This window comes from Scyliorhinus torazame, chromosome 19 (genome assembly GCF_047496885.1).
Source record: "Scyliorhinus torazame isolate Kashiwa2021f chromosome 19, sScyTor2.1, whole genome shotgun sequence".
In the NCBI taxonomy this organism is placed as follows: Eukaryota; Metazoa; Chordata; class Chondrichthyes; order Carcharhiniformes; family Scyliorhinidae; genus Scyliorhinus; species Scyliorhinus torazame.
This window is the reverse complement of record NC_092725.1, coordinates 69056290-69073275: the sequence shown is the minus strand read 5'-3', so window position 1 is coordinate 69073275 and position 16986 is coordinate 69056290. Positions and strand designations below refer to the sequence as shown.

At 48.5% G+C, this 16986-nt stretch overlaps 1 protein-coding gene across 15 annotated transcripts in view; it reads right to left on the bottom strand.

Moving 5' to 3' along the window:
* Nucleotides 1-16986, bottom strand: part of cadps2 (Ca++-dependent secretion activator 2) — a 1044194-nt gene that overhangs the window by 192432 nt on the left and 834776 nt on the right. The window lies entirely within an intron of this gene.

Here is a 16986-nt window from a genome sequence, read left to right as displayed (position 1 = left end):
GAGTCACCCAGAGCCGGGATCGAACCTGGGACCTCGGCACCGTGAGGAAGCAGTGCTAACCACTGTCCCACCGTGCTGCCCTGAGGGACCCTTACTCATAAGCATTGTTGGTTGGCAAGGTGGATATCACCCATGTAGTAATACACTATACAATTTGGACTCGGGTTTCATTTATTATCAATCAAAAGAAAAGTTAAACTTAACCTTCAGTCATTCTTCACCAGTGAAGAACGCGCCAATTTCAAATCAAACATGAAAAGTTGAAGATTTTCTATAAACTATAGTTCGTTGAGGTTAAAAATACATTTTGGATTTTAGCTGTGGGTTCCTCCACCTCCATATTGTAAACTCAGAGGAAGGGGAATGATATTGAAGACAACTTTCCTGCTCAGATATTGCATATTTTAAATTGATGATGAACATAATACATGCCTCATCTATGGTAGCAAACATGAAGAAATGCCCAATGGCAGAATCCCCGCTGGCCACATACCTCTCTTCCCTTTAGGAATCCGCAGGTGTTTGGTCAACAAAAAGAAAAGAATCCAAACATTGAAATACAAGTTAATAGCTGCAATTTGAGAATCACATCATGTAACCCTGTAAACACAAGGTGACCATCCATTGTTCAATGTTGCATTTGCCTCGTCCTCGCTCTCCACCCAAAGTCCAGCCACTGATTTAAATTCACTGAACTCTTTTGTTTTCTGGGGCCTTTCAAATGGGAGACTTGTGTGAAGAAGCACTTCATACTTATAGAAGCTCATACTTATAAAAGGCCCGGGAAGGTGAATTCAAATGGCAATTTATTTTCAGACAAAAGAAAAGGTCGCAGTGCGGCATACAGTGCAAATGTCCGAACCAGGACTACCGATCATGCCGGTCCCAATGCGGGCCGGCATTTACAAGGTGGTTTCTGCAAACCCTGGCATATGGGTCTCTACTCATTAGCGGGGCGAATGCATATTTCACGAGCCCCATGGGGAGATCAATCGGGCTGTCGCCATGGGTTTCGTGAGAGTTATTACTATATTGGCGATGCAATTAACCTCGAGCATATTTCCTACAAAATGCAGTCAGTATATGCAAAGGAGATGTTGACGTCCAAGAATTTAATGGATATTTTCCATTAATACTCCTGATATTTGCTGATTATTTTTTACAGTTTCAATTAAATACAAGATTATTTGCCTTTCCACATGTCACATTTTAAACATCTTCCAAATCGAACTATTGCATAAGAGAATGACTGAAAGAAAAATCGGCAATTTCATTAATCTAGGTTTGAAAGTCATGGTTCATCATAGAAAATTGATATTGATAATTGTGAAAAGGAGATAATAATGGATGTTTTTAGTTGAATTCAGATTAATTGCTGAATCATAGTCTGTTTAACCACAAAATGGACAGCAAACTACCATTTAAAACTGGCTGTTTCACCCAGCACTGTATCCTGCGATCAGTCTTGTTGAAGGGATGGAAATAACCTAATATTGGGCCCTGCGCAGATTTTATATGATCTCGGAATCATTAGCACAGCATGCACCTAATTTAATTCACATTTACATTTTTTTTGTCCTCGAATTTCAGGAGATTCTTTTTGCCATTTTAATTCAAAGAAAAATAAAAAATAAATACAAAAACACAAACCAGTTTAATTATTTCGGGAAAATCAACATCGTCTTGCTTTAAAGCACAAAAACAAATGCGGATTTTTTACTCCAAATGAAAGCGCATAAACTTCATAAGACCATAAGACATATTTCAGATTTTCATTCACAATTGCTTTGATTATTCAGACACAGGGCGAGGTAGCATGAAAACGTCACAAGTTCTGGGGGTTTCTACAGTAAAAGGTACTCACCCTCCCTTCAACAAAACTAATGCCAGGGATATGTTGCTGGGTAAAACACCCTGCATTTTGGAATGCTTGTTTATATATTTTTTGCACAATTTTGGGGGAGGATTTAAATTTTTTTTACAAATAGCGCAACAAAGAAAACCCCACAGTCATCAATGCAGGATACAGTCGACATCAGAGATACATTGTACCCATCAGTACAAAAAACATTGAAGAAAATTCATATGCGCCCCAGTGTGAAGGTGGAAATACAATACTCTACAATGAAATCCAACCCCCATCCAGGCCCAGGGCAGAACAAACAACAGGCATATGACCCCCAAAATAATGAAGAGAGGACCAGCACAGACAAATCCAAATTATTCTCAGACCCAAGGTCTCTCATGGAAAAAGAAGAAAAAGGACCAGACTACCAGAGCCAACCCGCCGGATTCCACGTTAAACGGCCCACGCCCCTGGCCGCCGCCCCCGCCCCAAGGAGAACGATAGGATAATCATGAGGCCAGAAATTAAAGTAACTTTCACCTCAGTCCCAGTCAAAAGAAAGAGTCCGCACTAGGGAGAAAAGAGCTGCAAGACGCTCCCGGAGGGGTCATCCTGAGAGGGAGGGCCGACCCAGTACCAACCAGGACCACCCAGGAAAAAAAGGCCAGTGCCACCATAAAACAAACGCTCAAGGTGGATCTACTCCTAATCAGCCTGGGCAGCATGGTGGCACAGTGGGTAGCACTGTTACTTCACAGCGGCAGGGTCCCAGGTTCGATTCCCGGCTTGGGTCACTGCCTGTGCGGAGTCTGCATGTTCTCCCCGTGTCTACATGGGTTTCCTCCGGGTGCTCCGGTTTCCCCCCACTAGTCCCAAAAGACGTGCTGTTAGGTGAATTGACATTCTGAATTCTTCCTCAGTGTACCCGAACAGGTGCCGGAGTGGGGCGACTAGGGGTTTTTCACAGTAACTTCATTGCAGTGTTAATGTAAGCCTACTTGAGACAATAAAGATTATATTTAAAAAAATAAAAAAGAACACCGAGACCCAAACGTCTGCCACACATGCCAAGACAAAACTTCACCTCAAGGAGCTCGAGAGGAAGGCAAGCACAAGGTGGGAGACACAATGGAACAATCAACTCCGGAGTCTCTCAAAGAAGAGTGAGAGAAGAACTAGAACCATCAGATCTAATCGCATGGTTAACACAAAATCAGCAATCAGTCCAAACTCCCAACTTACCAAACAACTGTCCAACACCTGTCACCAAAGAGAAGAGCCAGCAATTCAAAGCACTTGGGGATATCACTCTTACCCCAGGGAATGAGAAGCAGGATAACTACTAGGCATAGCACTCAGCCCATCCCAAATTCTCCAGCTGCCGGGAAGCCAAACCCAGCCCCTCTGAGCTCCCACACAGATGTCCTCAGGGTTGGACACCACGGTCCACAAGGACAACAAGGTACTGACCATGGCGCCAGGCCTGGCCTAGTTCAGCGCCGTCCAATAAAAAGACAACTCAGGAGAATATGACCCTAGGGACTTCCACACAACCCCAACACCTACACTCCGCAGAGTTTACACTAACCTAGTCCCAGTCAGGGCAAGGTACTAGGCCTACCTACATGAGAAGAGGAAGGATAAACACTCTGGCTTTAACTGGGAGGGGACTCCAGACCAGAGGAAGAAGCACCATCAAGACACCCACAAGATGGGCAGCCTGGGAAGGGATGCCCCCCCCCCCCCCCACACCACACACACACGCTCCTGACATCAAACAGCCCCCACCATCATCTTGCCAAACCAAGGCAGAGCCAGGACCAGCACCAAGCTCACCGTAATGAGAGATGAAAAGAGAAAAACCTCCAGGGAGGTGGCATCCAACTGGATCATGGAAACCTCCACTGTGCAAAGGATACACAAGACCACCCTCATCTCCAGTCCCAAACCAGGGAAACTGACTCCACTACGACCTGCACAAAAAGGGAGCAGGCACTCTAATAGATCCAAAAGTATCAAAAGAGAGAGACCCGTACAAGGATAAAAGGCAAAAGAGACCCGAAGGGAGAGTCAAACAGAACCCAGTTCTCCCCAAGATAACGAGAGGTCTGCCCTGGCCTAAGAAGGACAACAGCCCAGATTCCCAAACCCGAAACCAACAGAAAACAAAGAAAAGCCCAAAACTGATTAGCTCTAACTTGGGGGGCCATCCTCAATCACAGCGAGGACAGACTAATCCATAAACCCCAATATCTCACCTTCCCTCTAAAGGAGACAGGAGGTCAAGGGGGAGAGGGGGGGGGGGCGGTGAGGAACACCCCCCCTCCCTCCTCCACAAGGATTATCAGAAGGAGACAAATACATTTATGATGGAATCTGTAAAAATCCCACATCCAACATTCGTCTCAACATAACATGAACTTGCCAAGTCAGGATAACCAATGATACAGACCATCACATCCCAAATTAATAATTTCCCTGTAAGGGAAGAAAAAGATAACATTAAGCCAATAACAATATGATCAACAGGGAGCAATATCCATGATAATAACTGAGTTGCAGGATGATCCACAGGATAAAGGCTTCATCACGGACGGATGAAGAAAGCAGAGACCAACGATAAAAGACGATCCAGGATCAGCGAAGAACCCATCAGGACCTTTCAGGGATTCCAACCCCTCATGACTGGCATCACAAACAGGACAAAACAGGACCAGTAGTCGCCAGGCCCAAACTTGGGCCAGTGCTCTATCTAATGCTTGTATCTCCACTGCCCTCCAAAAAGTACCTCATAACTCTAATAATTGAGCCCTGATGACCTGTATCACTGAGTCAAGTCTTGTTGGCAGTCATCATCCACACATTGGGAGCCTGCTCAATAGCAACTGCGCCACTGAAAACAGGGCCTAACTCCAGGCCACTCCAGCCGCCACAAACCAACGCGGATTTAAGCATTTGATCTAGACTCTTTCAGGTAAAGACATCAGCCAAAATCCTCTCGGGACATAGCACAAGCCATGTATTCAAGAAAAGACAAGTATGAAATGTGCACTAGGGTGAGAAGATGGATTAAAAGATGAGCACAGTCAGAGCTCGGGAAAACGCAGTCACTCCCACACTCGCATCACGTGACACCCCCCCCCCCCCCCCACTTGTTTTATTTTCAGGAGAAGATGATTTATGATTCATCAATTAATCTGAATTGTATGAGTAATGTTTATCATCATTCCCCCCACCCTAATTTTCTGTGGGAGCCATACATTCTGGATCAGATTGAGAAAGAAATAGCCTCATCACATTTCTCATCCTGAATTGGCTTTAGATGTAGCAACTGCTGTCCTTGTTTTGTAGTGGTTTACACAGCAAGCAGCAACAAAATGAATCTGTTTTATTGGTCATGTCCTTAAGAGAGCAATGTTTCACAGGACGGCAGGCAAATTGCCCAAAGGAATATTTCATGTCTATCTGAGGTCTGGCAAAATGGTTCCTCTGACAGTGCAGGATTTCCTCTTGCTGTGTTGATAAGTCAGCACATTTTGTGTGCTCAAGCCTATGCTTCTCTGCCCTGTATCCATCCGGCTGACATATGGGGCGGGATTCTCCAAAATGGAGGCAGAGTGTGCGCGCCAAACTGCACCTATCCCGACCGATTCAGGGCCCGATAATGGGCTAGGAGCGGAGCCGCGTCATTTACACGCGCCAGGCCTTGGCGCCGCATACATGACGCGGCCGGCGCCGCATCACTGCCGTCACCCGCACATGCGCAGGTTGGCCGGCGCCAACCCGCGCATGCGTAGTTGCCGTCCTCTCCGAGTCCACCCCGCAAGAAGATGTCAGACGGATCTTGCAGGGCTGCGGAAGAAAGGAGGTCCTCCTTCAGAGATGCCGGCCTGACGATCGGTGGGCACCGATCGCGGGCCAGAGCCATTTAAGGCCCTCCCCGGTGCAGGATCCCCCCCTCCCCCCCACGCAGGCCGCCCCACCAGCATTCCCGCGCTGTTCCCGCCGGCAGCGACCAGGTGTGGACGGCGCCGGGGGGGGGGGGGGGGGGGGGGACCCGCCGTTTTGGGCTGGCCGCTCGGCCCATCCGTTTCTGAGAATAGCAGGGGTGCCGGAGAATCGCCATTTTGGGTGTCTCGGGTGATTCTCCGGCCTGCGCCGTACGGAACACGACGGGGCCGTTCTCGCCGCTTGGGAGAATCGCGCGAGGGCGTTGGACCGGCGTTGCGGGAAAATTTGGCGACCCAGGCGATTCTCCCAACCGGCGTGGGAGCGGAGAATCGCGCCCAAGGATTCCTCGACTCGGGCACTAATCATTTCAAAGCCATTAAACACCCCCTTCACAAAAGCACAATTGTAACCCTCCGGCCCTTGCAACATTTGTCTTATCTCCAACCTCCCTTTCATCTCCAAAATCTGCGAACATTTGTACCCATCATGCCCACAACTCCACGTCTGAATGTATCCAATCAGTTTTCCAACCTTCCTACCTCCTTCAAGCACAAAATCTCCAGACTCTGGACTTTCCTCTGTAAATGCCTCACTTTCCCCTTGAAGTCCCTGCTTAAATCCACTTCTCATGAACGTTTTCTTTTATCATTCCTTCCAATAACTTCTTTGGCTCAGCTTTAATTCTTTGGCTATTCTATGAAGTGATCTGTAATATTATTTTGAAGGTTAAGCATAGCTGTGACAAAGTTATTGTTGTTGCATAGCTAGAACCTGCGATCCTCTGAATTAGGGATGAGAATGTTATCAGCAAAGTTCCTTAAAGTGCATCTCCACAGAATATCAATCAGGTAGCTAGTTTCGGCCATAGAATCGTCTAATTATTTGATTAACACAAATAACCAAGTTATCTAAATCAAATGAACTGAGGGACATATTAAAGGGACAGTCCCTTAAAAGGAAATTGCCTTAAACAAAAAGCGAATCACAAGTGCGACTTATAACATCAAACCAAATGTAAATAGAGGGGTCAGTAAGGCACACCAGCCCCTGCGGTGCCCAACGGACATGGAAGGACTCAAGCGTGCCAGTGGGCACCGCATGCTCCTGCTCCAGGAACACCCTGCCCGAACGTAGCCATGGTGTGGAGGGGCAGACAGTCAGGTTGGACAACTTCCTCGATTGCCTGCTGCCTGTTGATGGCAAGTTTGGCCAGACCCAGGAGCAGGTTCATGCAGAGGTTCTCCTCCTTCCCCAACCCTCTCTGTAAAGGGTGTCCGTAGATCAGGACCGTGGGGCTGAAGTATAAATGCTCCAGAATGAACAGAAATTAGTTCCAATACAGCCAAGGCATCCAGACTTGCAGCGTGAAGGATAAATGCATTTCCAAAGTCAACAAGCTCAATCATGACCCTAAATCGATGAGTAAATAAACTTGAAGTGAGAAAAAGAGCGCAAATGTCATGTGCAAATCTTTCAGGTTGAAAGGAGAAGGGCCCCACTAGAACAAATGTAAAGTTATGAAGAAGATCATATGGACAGAGATCCTGGGGAAAAAAACTACAGCAACTGAGGTTAAGCGGCAGAGTAAAATCTATATCAGTATTATTCAGCAAAACGTTAAAGAGAGAAAAGATCCAATAGAGGGAAACCGAGCAAGATCACAAAATAAATAATATCCTGAATGATTATTTCTTCCAGACATTCACAAGGGGCAGCATGTCCCTTCCCAACAGAAAAGGCAATGTAAAATCAAACAACGTTGATATAAATGAGACGGAACTCCTGAGTAACCTAAAAGGGTTCAAAATAAATACGCCAGAGACAGGCAATATTTAGCTCAGAGTCCTGAAAGAGACTAAGGAGGAGATTTCTAAGACACTCTCAATGAATATAAAACAATCATTTGATGCTGGGGAGACCCCAATGGATTGACAACCAACAGTCCACTATGGTGTCCATATTCAAGTGGGGAATGTGATAGGTATAAACGTATCAGGCCCACATCCGTTCCACAAAAAGCAAATGGAATTGATCATGAGGAGGAAGCTTGAAGTGTTTTGTATAATACCCGACTATGGATCCACAAGAGGAAGATTATGCTTAAACGATCTTACCTACTTTGAGAAAGCAACATGAAAAAAAAAGAAAATCGCTTATTGTCACAAGTAGGCTTCAAATGAAGTTACTGTGAAAAGCCCCTAGTTGCCACATTCCAGCGCCTATTCGGGGAGGCTCTACGGTAATTGAACCGTGCTGTTGGCCTGCCTTGGTCTGCTTTCAAAGCCAGCGATTTAGCCCTGTGCTAAACAGCCCAACTGAACTGTGAAAAGTTCCTTAATATAGACTTTCATAGGATCATACAATCCCTACAGTGCTGAAGGAGGCTATTCGGCCTATCGAGTCTGCACTGACCCTCCAAAGAAGCATCCTACCGAGGACCACTCTCCCACGTTATCTCTGTAACCCCACCTAACCTTTGGACACTAAGGGGCAATTTAGCATGGCCAATCCACCTAGCCTGGACATCTTTGGAGTGTGGGAGGAATCCTAAGGAAACCCACACAGTCACGGGGAGAATGTGCAAACACCACATAGGCAGTCACTCAAGGTCGGAATTGAACCAGGGTCCCCGGTGCTGTGAGGCAGCAGTGCTACCTCTGTGCCACCGTGCCACCTTTGAAAGACATTTTTAGGAAGTCCCTGAAGAAAATTTTAGTCAAACTCAAATCTGTGGGGCATCTGAAAAATAGTCACACTCGACTCGAAATGTTAACTCTACAGATGCTACCAGACCTGGAGTATTTTGAGCACTTTCTGTTTTTCTTTTTAAGGTACGGGGATTTGGGTAAACTCTGGGATAAAGGAAACTGGCTGAACAGTAGAGAGAAATGAAGATTTTCACAGGTGTTTTGTTGATGTTGGCAGAGCCAATTTTTTAGATACATAGATACATAGAACATACAGTGCAGAAGGAGGTCATTCGGCCCATCGAGTCTGCACCGACCCACTTAAGCCCTCACTTCCACCCTATCCCTGTAACCCAATAACCCCTCCTAACCTTTTTTGGTCACTAAGGGCAATTTATCATGGCCAATCCACCTAACCTGCACATCTTTGGACTGCGGGAGGAAACCGGAGCACCCGGAGGAAACCCATGCAGACACAGGGAGAACGTACAGACTCCGCACAGACAGTGACCCAGCAGGGAATCGAACCTGGGACCCTGGCGCTGTGAAGCCACAGTGCTAATCACTTGTGCTACCGTGCTGCCCTCTGCTATAAATAAACTGGAGTCAGAACCTCCATGCAAAGTGGTCAAATCTATCGATTATATGAAACAGTTTTGCGTGTGAGGAATGGATAGTGGGTGAGGGGGCTTGGGTACAGGTATATCATCACTGGCAGGATCTAGCTCAGAGGATTCATCACATCAGCCGGAATTATAGACTCACTTACCCCCTCCCCGGCGGGTTCTGAGGCAGGGGAGTATAAAACTGCACGGATGGGATTCCCTCTGAGTTTCTGTCCACTCTGACCTTGCAGTGATTTACCATTGCGGAAGGCACTGGCCCACAGTGATTTAACATTGCGGAAGGCACTGGCCCAACAGTGATTTTACACTGGGGCAGGCACTGATCTCCCAGTGATTTTACACTGGGCAGGCACTGACCCCGCAGTGATTTTACACTGGAGCAAGCACTGACCTCGCAGTGATTTTAAACTGGGGCAGGCAATGGCCTCGCAGTGATTTTACACTGGAGCAGGCACTGACCTCCCAGTGATTTTACACTGGGGCAGGCACTGACCCCGCAGTGATTTTACACTGGGGCAGGCACTGACCCCGCAGTGATTTTACACTGGGGCAGACACTGACCTCCCAGTGATTTTACACTGGGGCAGGCACTGACCCCGCAGTGATTTTACACTGGGAAAGTCTCTGACCTCGCAGTGATTTTACACTGGTGCAGGCACTGACCTCCCAGTGATTTTACACTGGGCAGGCACTGATCCCGCAGTGATTTTATACTGGGGCAGGCTCTGACCTCGCAGTGATTTTACACTGGGGCAGGCTCTGACCTCGCAGTGATTTTACACTGGGGCAGGCAATGACCCCGCAGTGATTTTACACTGGGGCAGGCACTGACCTCCCAGTGATTTTACACTGGGCAGGCACTGAGCCCGCAGTGATTTTACACTGGAGCAGGCAGAAAAGCCCACCCTTGCGCCAACTAAGGCACATAAGTGACCAATTAATGGTTACTTAAGAGTTGTTTCCCAGCCAGCCTCAATATGTAGGTTTGTGGGCAGATGATAGTGCAGGGAGGGAAATGAAGAGAGTTAGATGTTCGGAGGAAAGAGGGGGATGGGCGGGGGCACTGCTCTTAAGGCCTGGTGAGCTTTAGTCCTCACTTCCCCAACCCAACCCACCCCCGATCAATCTCCCGTGATCCTGATTGCCCCCCCCGTGAGGACATGTTCATAGAAAACGATAAGCTATAAAAACAACTGAGCGAAAAGAAGTTTTAAATATTAATCAATTGAAGTTATAATTGAACTGTACATGCTCTGGTCTGACAAGACTCTAAAAATTGCATGCAGTTTTGTTGCCAAGATTGAAGGGAGACTTTGAAACACTGAAGGAAGCATAGAATAAACACATAGAGCCAAATCCTGGTGCCAGCAATCTGACTTCGGAGGAAAAGCATGAGAATAGTGACTTTTATGGTGAATTTTAATGGTGAAGAAGGTGTCAGGGTGATGATTTTATACAATAGTAAAAGGTATGGAAAAGCTAAATCTGGAATATTACATTCAGTTAAGTTGCAAGAAGCAGATAAGGACTTCGGGACTGACATTAGGAGGTGCTTCTTCACACAGAGAGCTGTCAACACTTGGAATGGACTTCCTGGTGAAGTGGGAATGAATTTTGGAATCATTTAAAATAAAAGTAGACACTGCGATGGGGCGGTGTGGAGACACTGCAGTGTGTTTCTGAATAGATGAATAAATATTGGCCTTTAACTAATTATCTGTGATCATGCTAGGATTGATCTTTTCGATAATATTAATTCAAGAAAAAGACCAGCATGACACACCATTAGGATAGGTTTTTGAGAGGTCTGAATACAATATAATGATTAATGAATTGTTTGGGGGACAGTAGGAGTGAATTGGGAAAGAATATTCTATGATTACACTGGTTGGCTTGAATCTTTAACTTGAGCCGGTGAAGGCCCCAGCACCGTCAGATATGTTGTTCAGATCATTATTTTCTTTATTCATTCATGGGATGTGGGTGTCGCTGACTGGGCCAGTTTTTCAGAGGCCATTTAAGAGTCAACCACATTGCGGTGGTTCTGGAGTCACTTGTAGACCAGACCAGGTTAAGATGGTAGATTTCCTTCCCTAAAGGGCATTAGTGAAGCAGGTGGGTTTTTATGACAATCGACTGATAGCTGTACCTTCAGGATTACTTTCATTGTTTTCATCAAACAAATCTTAGTTGTGGATTAGCCCCACGTTATTTCGGCTAAATTCTTGTTTCCCAAGAACAAAATCACCAGAAAGGAAATGAAGCATATTATTAACTTTATTTCTATTTTAAATATACTGCACTGGCTTTAGGGTACACTATTAGCACTAACAATGGTGCCAGTACTCTTGACACTTCAACTCCAAATCATAGATGCATCAGCTAACTAAACTGAAATTAAAAATTAGATAAAATCAAATTACTACGGATGCTGGAATCAGAAACCAAAAGAGAAAATGTTGGAAAATCTCAACAGGTCTGGCAGCATCTGTGGGGAGAGAAAAGAGCTAATGTTTTGAGTCCTGATGACCCTTTGTCAATATGCACAATCTTTTACATGCTCATGTTTTTTTAAAGCTGGTTGTTAGGGTAGGAAACAAAGCACTAAAAGGAACAATATTAATCTGCCACAAAGTTCAGTAGTACAAAGCCCCATTTGAACACGGTCTATTCAAATGATGTAAAAAAACATTTGGGCTCTGAAAGATATAAGTGGAACTCACAAAGCTTTAACCTGCTCATAAATATTATACATTGTTATATATCTTAAATTGTTTTTTTCTCAAAGGTTTGGTGGGTAATGAGGCAATAAAACATTTGCTTCAGTGTGACAAACGTTGGACAGCTCTCTTTGAGGAGAAATCAGTGAAGGCCCGCCTCTTTAAAATGAAAACTGGGTTACGCTAACCATCCTAGCATCGCAAGAGATGTATGGTGAGGACTGTGGTGTTGGGTGCTCTGAGGTACAGACGAACCAACACGGTTGCGATTGGTACAACGCAGTTTTATTCCAACTAGTTATTTACACATCTGACTTGGTACTCAGCACGTGGTGACTGTGTGAGTGTCTTGTTAATGAGGTCCTGGCCTTGTCCTGTCTCCAGATGGACTGGCCAGCAGGTGTCGTGTTTCTTGTCTTATACTGTGTCTGCTCTTGTCTGTGATTGGATGTCTTGTTATGTGTGCTAATTGGTCTGTTGGTCTGTCTATCATGATGTGTGTGTTGTGATGTGTGTTTGAATATCATGACATCCCCCCTTTTTTACAAGATTATGTGCCTACGTGGTTATAAATATAAATGTGTCCTGAGTCCAGCTAAAGGTGTGTGTGCGTGATATTTACAGCATGTACATGTGGCGTAACTATATACAAGGGGCGATGTCAGGTGTGACATGCTAACGAGGTTGTACCATAACAAAATTTGGACCGATCAAACGAGGCCTGGAACGATAAAACAGTGACATGTTACAATACAGTAGTTGCTAAAATGTGACGTGTGAACAGTCTCATAAGTCCAGTCTAGTAGGTGGGCGACGAATTCGGGTTGACCACCTCAAGGGTGGGTCGAGAACCACCGGCTGAGGTGCGAGTCTGGCCACGGGCGGCGACAGAAGGGGCATGGTATATGGCAGCTCCACAAAGTCGCTAACAGGAACCAGTGGAGGACACGGCGTCTGTGTATGGTTCCGTTGCGAGCGTGGAAGTAGGCGAAGAGCTCGGCGATTGCGCCTACGCACGGATCCATCCGGCATGCGTACCAGGAACAAGCGGGGAGCCACGCGTCGGAGAACTTCGGCAGGTGCTGACCAGCCACCGTCTGGTAGGTGAATGCGGACGTTGTCTACAGGGGCCAGGGAGGGAAGATCAGTTGCCCTTGTGTCATACAATCTCTTCTGGCGATCGCGCTGCAGTTGCATCCTATGTAGTACCGGAGCATGGTCTATTGTTGGTGCCAGGATGGAAGGCACAGTGGTTCTGAGGGCGTGACCCATCAGCAGCTGTGCTGGCGAGAGACCCGTGGCTAGTGGGGCCGAGCGATAGGCCAGCAGGGCGAGGTAGAAGTTCGATCCGGCAGCAGCAGCCTTGCAGAGGAGCCACTTGGCAATGTGAACGCCCTTCTCCGCCTTTCCATTGGACTGGGGATGCAGAGGGCTGGACGTCACGTGTGTGAAGCCATACGAGGCCGCAAAGGACGACCATTCATGGCTGGCAAAACAGGGCCCATTGTCCGACATGACAGTCATCGGAATGCCGTGGCGAGCAAAGGTGTCTTTGCAGGCCCTGATGACAGCAGACGACGTCAGATCGTGCAGGCGTATGACTTCTGGGTAATTGGAGAAGCAGTCCACTATGATAACATAGTCCATGCCAAGCGCGTGAAATAGGTCGACACCCACCTTCGCCCAGGGGGACGTCACCAGCTCATGGGGCAGAAGCGTCTCAAGAGGTTGCGCCGGCTGAAACCTTTGGCAGGTTGTACAGTTGATCACCATGTTGGCAATATCGTCACTGATGCCCGGCCAGTATACCACCTCTCGGGCCCTCCGTCTGCACTTCTCGACCCCCAAGTGGCCTTCGTGTATTTGATTGAGAACCAGCTGGCGCATACTGTGCGGAATCACAATCCGGTCCAGCTTCAGAAGGATCCCATCAATGATGGCTAGGTCGTCTCGTACATTATAGAACTGTGGGCACTGCCCTTTGAGCCATCCTCCCGTCATGTGACGCATCACTCGCTGTAAAAGGGGGTCGGCCGCTGTCTCTCGGCGGATGCGGGCCAGACTGGAGTCGTCAGCCGGCAGATTTGCCGCTGTCAAGGCCACCTGTGCCTGGACCTGACATACGAACCCCTCCGCATCTGGCGGCGTGCTCACTGCTCTGGATAGGGCATCCGCCACGATGAGGTCCTTCCCTGGAGTGTAGACCAGTTGGAAGTCGTACCTCCTGAGTTTAAGTAGGATGCGCTGGAGGCGAGGGGTCATCTCATTCAGGTCCTTGTTTATTATGTTGACCAGGGTGCGGTGGTCAGTTTCGACCGTGAACCGTGGAAGACCATAGACGTAATCGTGGCACTTGTCTGAACCGGTTAGCAAGCCCAGGCATTCTTTTTCGATTTGCGCGTAGCGCTGCTCTGTGGGGGTCATGGCCCGCGATGCATAGGCAACCAGGGCCCATGACGACGTGTCATCCCTCTGCAGGAGCACTGCTCCAATGCCGGATTGGCTGGCATCAGATGAGATTTTGGTGGGACGAGACGTGTCGAAGAACGCCAACACTGGTGCCGTGGTGAGTTTGCGTTTGAGCTCCTCCCATTCCAGCTGGTGTGTGTGTTGCCACTGGAACTCTGTGGATTTTCTGACGAGGTGGCGCAGAGTCGTCGTGTGGGAGGCAAGGTTGAGAATGAACTTCCCCAGGAAGTTGACCATGCCAAGGAAGCGTAGGACAGCCTTCTTTTCGGCCGGCTACGGCATGGCTGTGATGGCGCTCACCTTGTCTGCATCCGGACGGACCCCTGACCGGGAGATATGGTCCCCCAGGAACTTCAATTCGGTCTGGCCAAAGGCGCACTTGGCTCGGTTGAGGCGCAGGCCGTTTTCCCGTATGCGGGCAAAAACGCGTTGGAGACGATGTATGTGCTCCTGCGGTGTGGTGGACCAGATGATGACATCGTCCACATCTACACGCCCCCCTTCGATGCCTTCCATCATCTGCTCCATGATTCTGTGGAAGACCTCGGATGCCGAGATGATGCCAAATGGCATCCGGTTGTAGCAGAATCTGCCGAAAGGGGTGTTGAAGGTGCATAGCTTTCGGCTGGACGGGTCCAGTGGATCTGCCAAAATCCTTTAGAAGCATCCAGTTTCGTGAATATCTTTGCTTGGGCCATTTCACTGGTGATCTCCTCCCGTTTGGGTATGGGATAATGTTCCCGCATAATGTTATTATTGAGGTCTTTGGGGTCTATACAGATGCGGAGCTCGCCAGAGGGCTTCTTGACACACACCATGGAGTTGACCCATGGCGTGGGCTCCGTGACCCTGGATAGGACCCCTTGGTCCTGGAGATCCTGCAGCTGCAGCTTGAGGCGGTCTTTAAGTGGCGCAGGAACCCTGCGAGGTGCGTGATGGCGTCCGGTTTGAGGCGAATTCGGTAGGTGTATGGCAGTGTTCCCATGCCTTCGAATGCCTCCTGGTTGTGGGCGAGGAGCGATTGGAGCTGTGCGTTGAACTCTGCATCCGGGAAGTCAGACGTGCCGTCTGGAGAGAGAGAGAGAGTTTGTTGCACAAGGTGGAGAGCCTTACATGCCTGTGCGCCCAGCAGGGAGTCCTTCGATGAGCCAACTATCTCGAACGAGAGTGTGGCCGTGTGTGTTTTGTGTGTCACCTGGATATCACAGAATTTACAGTGCAGAAGGGGGCCATTCGGCCCATCGAGTCTGCACCGACTCTTGGAAAGAGCACCCTACCCAAGGTCAACACCTCCACCCTATCCCCATAACCCAGTAACCCCACCCAACACTAAGGGCAATTTTGGACACTAAGGGCAATTTATCATGGCCAATCCACCTAACCCGCACATCTTTGGACTGTGGGAGGAAACCGGAGCACCCGGAGGAAACCCACGCACACACGGGGAGGATGTGCAGACTCCGCACAGACAGTGACCCAAGCCGGAATCGAACCTGGGACCCTGGAGCTGTGAAGCAATTGTGCTATCCACAATGCTACCGTGCTGCCCTGGAGCTGGCAGGATCCCATGGCCGGGATAACGTTTCCGTTGTAGTCGACCATCTTGCACCGGGATGGCTGGATTGGTGGGCTGACCTTCATGGCATAGAATGCTGACCATGCTATGAGGTTGGCGGAGGCGCCAGTGTCCAGGCGGAAAGTGATCGGCGATCGGTTGACCGTCAGGGTGGCACTCCATTCATCGGCCGGATTGATGGTGTTGACCCGGTTCACATCAATGACTGCAACCCGGAAGGCGTCTTGGTCATCTGTGTCGTCGGTTTTGGATGTCGTGATGTGAGGCTGAATGGTCCGCACGTGTCTGCGAGGTTGTCGGAGATGTGGAAGATCCACAGGTTGAGCCGCTCGACAGTAGGCAGCGTAGTGGCCCATCTTGCCACAGCGTAGGCATAATCTGGTTTTTGCAGGACATTGCCCTGTTAAATGTGCAGCTCCACAGTTGCCGCACGTCATGACGTCATGGCGTTCGTTCCGCCACTGCGCATGCGCAGTTCGGTCTTGCGTCGGGTGCGCAGCACGTCCCTCAGTGTTGCCGTAGGTTCTGGCGCGCACAAACGCGGGAGGCCTCAAAAAGCGCGTGAAACGGCCGCCCTCGTCCGGGCCGCGGGCTGGGAGAAACTCGATTGCCTGGACGCGTTCGGCCTCGTGGGCAGCCTGGCTTGCCGATTCGATCGCTTGGGACCCCCTCCGTGCCGATTCGGTCGCCTGAAATTGGGTATAGCGGCTGGTCGCATTTTCATGCAGGACACAGGCCTCAACTGCAGATGCTAAGGTCAGGCCTTTGATTTTTAGAAGCTGCTGGCGTAGGCCACTGGAGGCAACGCCAAAAACAATCTGGTCCCGGATCATGGACTCTGAGGTGGTGCCGTAACCGCAGGACTGCGCGAGTATGCGGAGGTGCGTCAGGAAGGGCTGAAAGAGCTCATCCTTACCTTGTAGGCGCTGCTGAAAGATATACCTCTCAAAGCTTTCATTGACCTCAACGTTGAAGTGCTGGTCGAGCTTGAGGAGGACCGTGTCATGTTTAGATTTGTTCTCGCCTTCCGCGAACACCAAGGAGTTGTATACATCGATGGCGTGCTGACCTGCGGTAGTGAGGAGCATGGCAATCTTTGTTTCATCCGAGG